Raw genomic sequence first — 8,721 nt, 5'->3', positions numbered from 1 at the left:
CTTTTAAAAACATAACTATTTATAATGCTCCCCAAATAATAAAAAATAAAAAAAACTTTTTTGATTTACGGTATTTTCTTATTTTGATGTTTTGAGCTCCTTTGTGTTTAGAATAATATATACTAATTTTTAAAGTATCAAATTGAATTTTTTTTCAATAAAAAGTTTTCAAATGTGACTGTAGCTTTTTCCCCCTTAAAACTTTGTCTTCAAAATAAGGGTGCGTCTTATATTCCGAAAAATACGGTATGTTTATTTTTCATGTATGAATTCTAATCTGTAATTGATATTTCGTCATTAGGTATGCGCTATACTGATATATAATTAAACTAGTTGCGTGAGTGAGGTAAGTCTTAATTTAATACATTTAAGAATTTGTTGAATAAGTAAAATGTTTAAACTTAGTAACTACTCTTTTCTAGATATCGCTTTCCATTAATTATAGGTTTAGAAATTTAAATTAAGATATTATGTTAAGTTATGACGTTTGTTATTGTAATTTTCGTGCCGTTGATGACAACACATTAACAGTACTACATTACAATTTACAACTACTGAACTACCACTGTGACTGTGGTAGTTCAGTAGTTGTACCATTTGTGCAACGAGTCTGAAACTGTGAGATAACAACTTGCAAGTGCGATAGGAATGTTCAAAAAACTTCACTTTGGCTAAAATTATTCAGTACTACTATAAACTAGAACTAATTAGTACATATATTTGTGGAACTTCACCGAAACTGGAAGTACTAAACCCAAAAAGTAAAACGTAGTACGTTTAACATAGTTGCAATTTGCAGATCTAATTATTTGTTCGTTACTTTTGTAGATTGAATTTGAACTGTTGAAGACAGGCACTAGGTAAAACGCCAAAACTTCGTTTCGCTGACTGGTAGTTGTAGAATGATTTTCAGAAACACTTGTATTGTTATAAGCTATATTATTATGCCTAAAGCACTCAGTAAACCTTCCTTAAACTTTAAAGTATTGAATAAGGTAATACTAATATTAATAAGTGGAACACTTTGCTCCTAAAAAATTAGACTTTTACATTTAGAGAATGAAGTTAAAGCATGATATAATACTTCATCTAACACTAGTACTAGTAGTAACAGAGCTTTCAGGTACCATAGGAAATTTTTTCATTTATATTTTAAAGTAAATTTTTTTTCAAAACTAAGTTAAACCTAGGCTTACATTTAATTTATACAATTTGATAAAAATACTTAAATGGGGGACCATCACATTGCCAAAATAACAACAAATTAATATCTGTGTTTTTTACATAAATTGATAAACTTTAAGAGTAATCCTTTGAAAACTAACAGTATTACTACAAAAATGAAGAAATCTTGCTGATGTGACCTACACTCAGCTCAGTTTGTTTTATTATGCTATAAACTGTGATGCCATTCACAAGCTAGTTTCCAGTAGTACTACTACTATTCCTCCTAGTGGGTAGTTATCCTAAAATGAGACATTAATAGTAGATATAAAATAACAAGGAAACAATAAGATTTCATACACATACATTCTGTATACAAAATTTTGAGTATTACAGTTTTTTAAAGCATTGTATCATGTATTCTCAAATACATTGAGAATTTAAATTGTTATTGTCACCTATTAATTTTTGATTCAAACTGTATACAAACAGTTGGTCATGTTAAAATTTAACACTTAATGGCATATAAAACCTCATTAGTCAATCCCTGATGGCAACTTTAGATGTAAAAGACTCTTTGTATCACATATCCAAATACACATCTTTGAAGATCTTTGAATGCTTTATCACAGGATATATCTATAACACTTCTTGATACAAAGAGTTGGTTATACCAAAATTCAATACTGATTACCATGTTTACCACATTAGTCAATATTCAAAGCTGCATATGCTGATGGAGGACTGTGTCACAAATCAAAACACACATTTGTGATGATCATTGAATTTTTTTATCCCATGAGGTGTAATACTTCTTCACAAAGAGAGGCTGTTATGCTGAAATAAATCTAAGAATATCGTCTTAACCTCATCAGTCAGTTTTGAAACTGGATTAACTTGTAAAGGACAGTGTCCCAAATCAAAACACAATATATATAACTCTTCCTCCTGACACATATAGTCCATAATGATATAATTCATCACCAAATATCAAGTTAACATCATTGTTCAATTTTATAAGTGGTGTACACTGTAATGCTACATACTGCAAGAATGTAGAGAGTAACTAGTGTCCTCCAGTGGTAAATTAGGTGATATCTCCCTTGTAAAGTTGCTCAACTTATAATACTACTATTATAGTGACATGTATAAAGACAAATGCATACTTCTACACTTTAAAAAAATGTGTTTTTGGTAGTTATGCTTCAAAATAATCAAGAAAAGCAAGGTTCCACTTAATTTTAAACTTAAAATGCAGATAGTCATACATAATTGTACCTTCTGAATCCAGAAATTGAAGCACATTTTGTAAAATGTTTATCATTACTTGTTCTTCTATATTTAGAAAGCCAAAATTTTACATATTGAAGAATGTAGTTTCGACAGTGAAATAACTTTGACTTAGTCAAAACTAATGCTATAGCATTACTAAATGCCTGCTCTCTGTTTGTTAAAAATGGGATATACAGTTTCTTCAGCGTTGTCCATTAATTAGTTAAAACTTGAAAAAGCAGTCCATGTGACTATTCATTTTTTTTTGTCATGTAGTAAGAATGTAGCAGAAATGATAGGTTTTTTGTTACATTTTGCATTGTTATGCTATAGTTTTTTTGGATTCTGAGTTTTTATTTGCCATCTGGTATAACTATAAGAATGTATAAGTTTAAATTTCATACCTCATGGTATTCCTTAGCTTGGTAATTTTAATTGAAACAGTCACTTGCAAAACATGCTCCTTTAGCAGTCTTAGTATTATATATGCTTCAAAGTAAACTAAAGTAATACTGAAAAACTAACAGCATCAATATGCATGTGATCTATATTGCACCTTTTTTGGTTAGTAGAGCTGGGCGATAGATTATGTAAGACCAATGATTACATCAATTAATGCCTCATAAATTACTATTAATTGAGTGATGTCATGAAAATAATGAAGTAATTGAAATTTGTGTGTCTGATTATTACTGTCTTTGATTATTCCAATAATCATTTAATCAGAAGTATGATTAAATTGATTTTGTTAGTTTCCAGTTATTTACTGTTTTTGATTATTCTGACAATGTAAGTAATTGAAATACTGTCATTATATTTGTTGTTAAGCAAAAAGCTACATAATGGGTGTATGTGGGGGAGATGCTTCATGATTTAAGGGTTCTCGGGTTCAATTCCCATTGTCATTAAATTTTGCTGTAAAGTAACTAAGGCTATTTTCCACTGTCACTAATTTTAAACAGAGATTAAAGGGAAGACAACTGACTAGTAGCAACCACCACCTATTCTCTGGTTGCTTAAGTAATAAATAAGTGTTTTTAAACTATTTCTGATTCTATAATTGCATAATTGTATTCTTTAATGTTTGAAAAATGTCCGAGGGCTGCAAACAGCTTCCCCCAAACAGTCCATATGGGCCATTAGTAATGACTGAATTGTACTGTTTTTACATAAAGTGAATCTGTGATCTTATTTAAAAGGCAAAGTAAGTTTAAAAGGCAAATATGAGGCTTGGTACATTAATATGATGAATAATCAAAGTGACAATCAATAAAACTTTATGCTCAATAAAAGTGGAAAAAAAAGAAGATGATAATCTCCTTAAAGTCTGGCACATTGTGACTAGAATCATATGATAATTACCCTTGTGCAACTTACAAACAAGAGTAAAATAGTATTAATATTGATTACGAGGAAAAAGAATGGAAATAATATCAAACAATTAAAAGTCACTAACTTGTTTGTGCATGTTAAATTGTTCATTACCTGCAAGTTAGTGACAATTAAGAATTTAACATGCATAAACAAACAACCTGATATTAATCTATTTACTTACATCAAAATGTCATAAGAAATCAAGTAAATTTGAAGTAAATGTACTTGGCATAGTCACATTAAAATGTACCAAGGTGGCCCTTTGCCTGGTTTGTTCTTAACTGTAACTGAAAAGCTAGTTTGTCCACTGTGATACTGTTTGCTGAATATTGACAACAAAACAAGAGTTGCTGGTTTAAGCTGAGATATATTCAAAGTGTACCACTGAATTATGATGATTTCATATCAATATGACAGCCCTTGCAGCCTTGTGTTGCGAAGAAATTATTTCATCAAATGCAATTTGGTCATGATCAAATTTGCTAAAATTCTTCTTGCTAATCTGAATATGCTAATAATTTATATCCAATTTTGTAACTTTTGTGCCGTGTTTGTATAGTTTTTGGTGGTGCCCTTCAGAGTTCCACAGTCTTTACTTGCAGTGGTAAACGTTTTGTAAAATATTCTTTTTGAACTATTGACTGGATACATTAGAGAGAGAGAGAGAACAATATATTGTAGTTATATAATTAGAATATCTCATTTGTTAGACAACAGACATATTGCTTATGTAAGACACATAGTTGGTGTCCATTGTGCAATAAAATAGTATTAATAAAGGACAAATCACATTCAAAATGGGGCCTTTCTCTTCTGTTTTTTCAGTTTGCAAGGTAGGTGTGGAAGTTTAGATTTTAACTTGAATCTGCTTTTAAGGCACTGAGAAATGTAGCATGATTTAAGGTATGTATAGGTAATCAAACAATGCTTCCGTAGTACACAATGCAATTTCAAGGTCGCTTGAGCCTATATACACAATTCAGCTGAAAGGTGCATATCACAAATCTTTACAGAGTTGCATTCAACGTTTAAATAAACAATTGTATTATTAACTAGCTGGAGTACCCATCCCCTGGATGGAAGTTACGTAAACTTATGATTAATAAAAGGCTATCTTAGAACATGAAAAGTTGCTTCCCTTATATGTAATTGTAAAAACTGCAAAACACAATGTGTAACTGCAAGTTTGCATGTATCTCCATGAACCTCCATACCAACTTTGCTGAAGATCCATTCACCCTGCGAAGTAGTTTGGTAGACAGATAACAGACAGTACTATTATATTTATATAGATACTAATTGGAGTACCCTACCCAGGATGGAAGTTATGTAAATTCATGTTTAATGAAACATTATCTTAGGACATAAAAAATGGCTTCAATTACATGTAATTGTAAAAAACTCAAAATACCCATAAAGATAATATTAATATTATAATTTGTAGTAATTTGGGTTAAAAAACACAATAATAACTAGATTTAGTAAGATTGGTAAATAGAAGTAAGGTCAGAGTTTTAACTTAAAAGAGTTTTAGTGGTGCAAATTTTACTACAACGTTAAAATAGGCTTAGTATGTATAATGGTACTTTAGGCTTAGGTATATTTCAACTTACTGGTAAATCGTAAAACATGATAAGTACATTGTTTTATTAAATAAATACAACATAAAACTAGTTTATTGTCTCTTGGTGTTTTAAGAATTAATTTTTTTACTTGAACGTAGATCCATTATTTTGAATTCAGCTTATAGATATAGGTAGGTTATAATATAAATCAGGCTAAATACAACTTATTATTAATGCTACGTATATTGTTCTAATAAATTATTAAGCTCTATTTCTAAGTTCTATATATTTAAAGATAAACTTTATTACTTTAGTGTGTAGACAAAATAGTGATAAAAAATAATTGGTTCTTAAACGTAACAGTGTTAACAATAGGCTACTGATATTTGGTATTGAGTATTTATTTTCAGGCTGTAAGTATAAATACTGTTACGTCTCCGTTCGTTAATTGATTTTCCGTAACTTCGTTCCGACGAAACTTTAGCGACACAAGTCCTTTCTTAATAAAACTGGTTTATTTGTTCCGAATACAACACTTAATTTCAACAGTCGCCCTATAACAAATGCTATAACAACGAACATTAACTTCAACAATACTCTCTGACTGCAATTCAATTACTTACTACCTACACATTGTCTCGTCATGTTGTGACCATCTTATATATACCAGACTACCCCCAATCTAGTAATCTCATGAGATTCGAGAAAGAAGTGGTGTGATACTAGTCACGTGACCTTGCTGGCGCAACAATACAATGGTTAAGACTAGTGTAGGAGTTAAATCATTTTCAGTTTCTTAGGTGTAATGGGTGGGTTTTATTTGGGAACTTGAGACTGGCATTTACTTTTAAGAAGCTAGTAATGAAGATGTGCAATTTTTATGTTTGTAGGTTGGAGGAGAAGTTGGATGCTATCATAATTAAAGTAGAGACAATAGATAAAGAAAAGTGTAGACTGTGGAATATGGCAGTAGGATTTCAGGAGGAGCTTAAGCTTTTACATGCAAGGGATACATCAGCTAACAGTGACTTTCAGGAAGTTAGAAAGAGTACTATTAGCGTAAAAAGTAGTGAATTTAGTTATAATGAGCCTATTCTGTTGAGCAACAAATTTCAGCCCTTGGCTTCTGCAGATGAGGAACTATTGGAGGGAAGGAAAACAAGAAGGATGTGGCTAATAAGGTGGTTATAGTTGTAGGCAATTTCTTTACAAGGCATGTGGATAGAATAGTCTGTGGAGTAAATAGGGAGAAAAGAATCAGATTATGCTCCCCAGGGGCACAGGTGGAGAATATAACTGACAGAGCAGGAGATATAGTAAAAGGGGGCTAGCGGAGATTCAGTTTTTGTGGTGCATGTAGGGTCTAATGATTGTAAGGACAGGTAGGTCAGAGGAGCTAATTAATAAGTACAAGAGGTTGATAAAGGCATTTAAATAAATAGGCCATAGCTTAATTTTGTCAGGGATCCTGCCCAGAATTAAATGTGGGAATGAAGTTACAAGTAGGACACTAAGGCTAAATGCTAGGCTTAGGTTATTAGTATGTAAGGATGAGCAGATTGGCTGGTTGGACTTGTAGGGTCAGTTCAGTGGAGGAAGGGAGCTTCTTGAAATGGATGGTTTACATTTAAATGGGGCAGGGACTAGCTTGTTTGCTAAGGCTATTAACTCAGCTGAAAGGAAAGTTTTAAACTAGGACTAGACAGTGATGAGGGCCAGGAAAAACTACATGCAAAAAGAATAAGAGGCAGAGAAAAGTTTAGCATAGGAAATGAGTATAGAAGTAGTTATAAGGATAGGCTTGATTATTACTATTGTAATGCTAGAAGTATAAGAAATAAATTAGTTGACCTTAAAGCATTGGTAGGAAGGGAGGATTTTGATACAATGAGAATAATTGAAACATGGTTATACATAGAAGATTTTGATGACATAAATTACTTTGAAACACAGGGTTACAGGCTATTTAATAGTGATAAAGTATTGGGGGGGGGTGGCTTTATATGTATAAAATGTGAGTTATATCCTGTTGAAGTTGAGTATATCAAAGATAATAGCAAGGAGATTGAATCCATTTGGGTTTCTATTAGTGGATATAAAGGGAAGAACTTTTATTGGGAATTTGTTACAGACCCCAAATGATACTGGTGAAATTAGTGAGAAACTTTACAATCAGATTAAGATTTCAGCTGTTAATGAAGTCATAATTTTGGGTGATTTTAATTATAGGCATATAGATTTAGAAATGCTAGAGTCAAACCGTGAAGGAGAAAGGTTTTTGGAAACTGTTCAAGATGGTTTTCTTCACCAATTAGTCAAGGAACCTACTAGAAACAATGCAATTTTAGATTTATTGTTGACTTCAAATATAGAAATGATCGAGAGGGTGGAAATTGGGGAACATCTGGGTGCAAGTGATCATTGTTGTATTAGTTTCTATGTTTTGCTGCATATGGACATAAAGAATAATGATATTTTGGTTGCAAATTTTTAAGGGATGTGACAAGAATTATTTGTTGTGAACTGGGCAGATAAGTTATTTGGAGACACTGATCACTGGAAAATTTTTAAAGATAAGTTTTTATGTATTCAAGGTAAACATATTCCTTATAGTAAGAAAATGGTAGCTGCAAGTAAAAATACAGGTTGGCTCACAAAGAGTTTAAGAGATGAAATTAACCCTTTTGCTGTGGGCAGATCAAAGGGTGCATGTCATGACATTTTAGAGAGTTATTTTCAAAATTTTATTAAATAGCTATGCTATTACTTGTGTCAAAGGGATTCACATCAAAATGAAGGTTATATTTCAATTTTTAATATTATATATGTTTTAATTTCTATATTTAAAAGGATATATTATTTTTGTGTGTCACATAACACTTCCTGTTGTGTTATTGTTCAGCTTAATTACGCCTACCGTACGATGTGTACAGTAGTTAACGAATTAGAAACTCAAAGAGGAGATATTGATAAGTTATAATTAAAAATAAAGAACCTCCTACCTCTTTGATTTGCTGAGGTATAAGTATATTTAGCCAATCTAGTGGTTTGGCTCCTACTACTACTACTCCAGTCTTTCAAAACCTCTTGTCTAGTTCCACCTACTTTTATTTTGCTAAGAGTTTAGAACCAATAGAAAGAGCAGTTATGTATGTACATACGACTTATAGCCGTTTGTAAATAGCTTGAAGGAGAAAATTGTAATTTCACGTAAACTGTTGAAGTGTGATGACTTAAGTTGTACTCTGAAGAGAAACTGAATTTTTTGCCTCCCACGAGCTAGATACCACCACCTGCTTACCTATACCTATAAATATCCACCAACAGTAATCACAATTCACGCAAC

General features: G+C 31.5%; 1 protein-coding gene across 5 annotated transcripts in view; it reads left to right on the top strand.

Moving 5' to 3' along the window:
- Positions 1 to 188: 188 nt before the first annotated feature.
- Positions 189 to 8,721, top strand: part of LOC106467494 (cytochrome c-like) — a 17,865-nt gene continuing 9,332 nt past the window's right edge. Inside the window, exon 1 of one of the 5 annotated variants that reach the window (XM_013927853.2) lies at positions 189 to 246. The gene's annotated coding sequence lies outside the window, so the exon portion shown is untranslated. Of the gene's footprint in view, positions 347 to 582; positions 861 to 8,721 lie in introns of those variants that run through there. The other 4 variants (XM_013927852.2, XM_022395694.1, XM_022395693.1 and 1 more) reach the window with 4 other exon arrangements.

This window comes from Limulus polyphemus, unplaced genomic scaffold (assembly GCF_000517525.1).
Source record: "Limulus polyphemus unplaced genomic scaffold, Limulus_polyphemus-2.1.2 Scaffold2634, whole genome shotgun sequence".
Classification (NCBI taxonomy): domain Eukaryota; kingdom Metazoa; phylum Arthropoda; class Merostomata; order Xiphosura; family Limulidae; genus Limulus; species Limulus polyphemus.
Note: the sequence above shows the minus strand (reverse complement) of the source record. Positions and strands in the feature narration are given on the sequence as shown.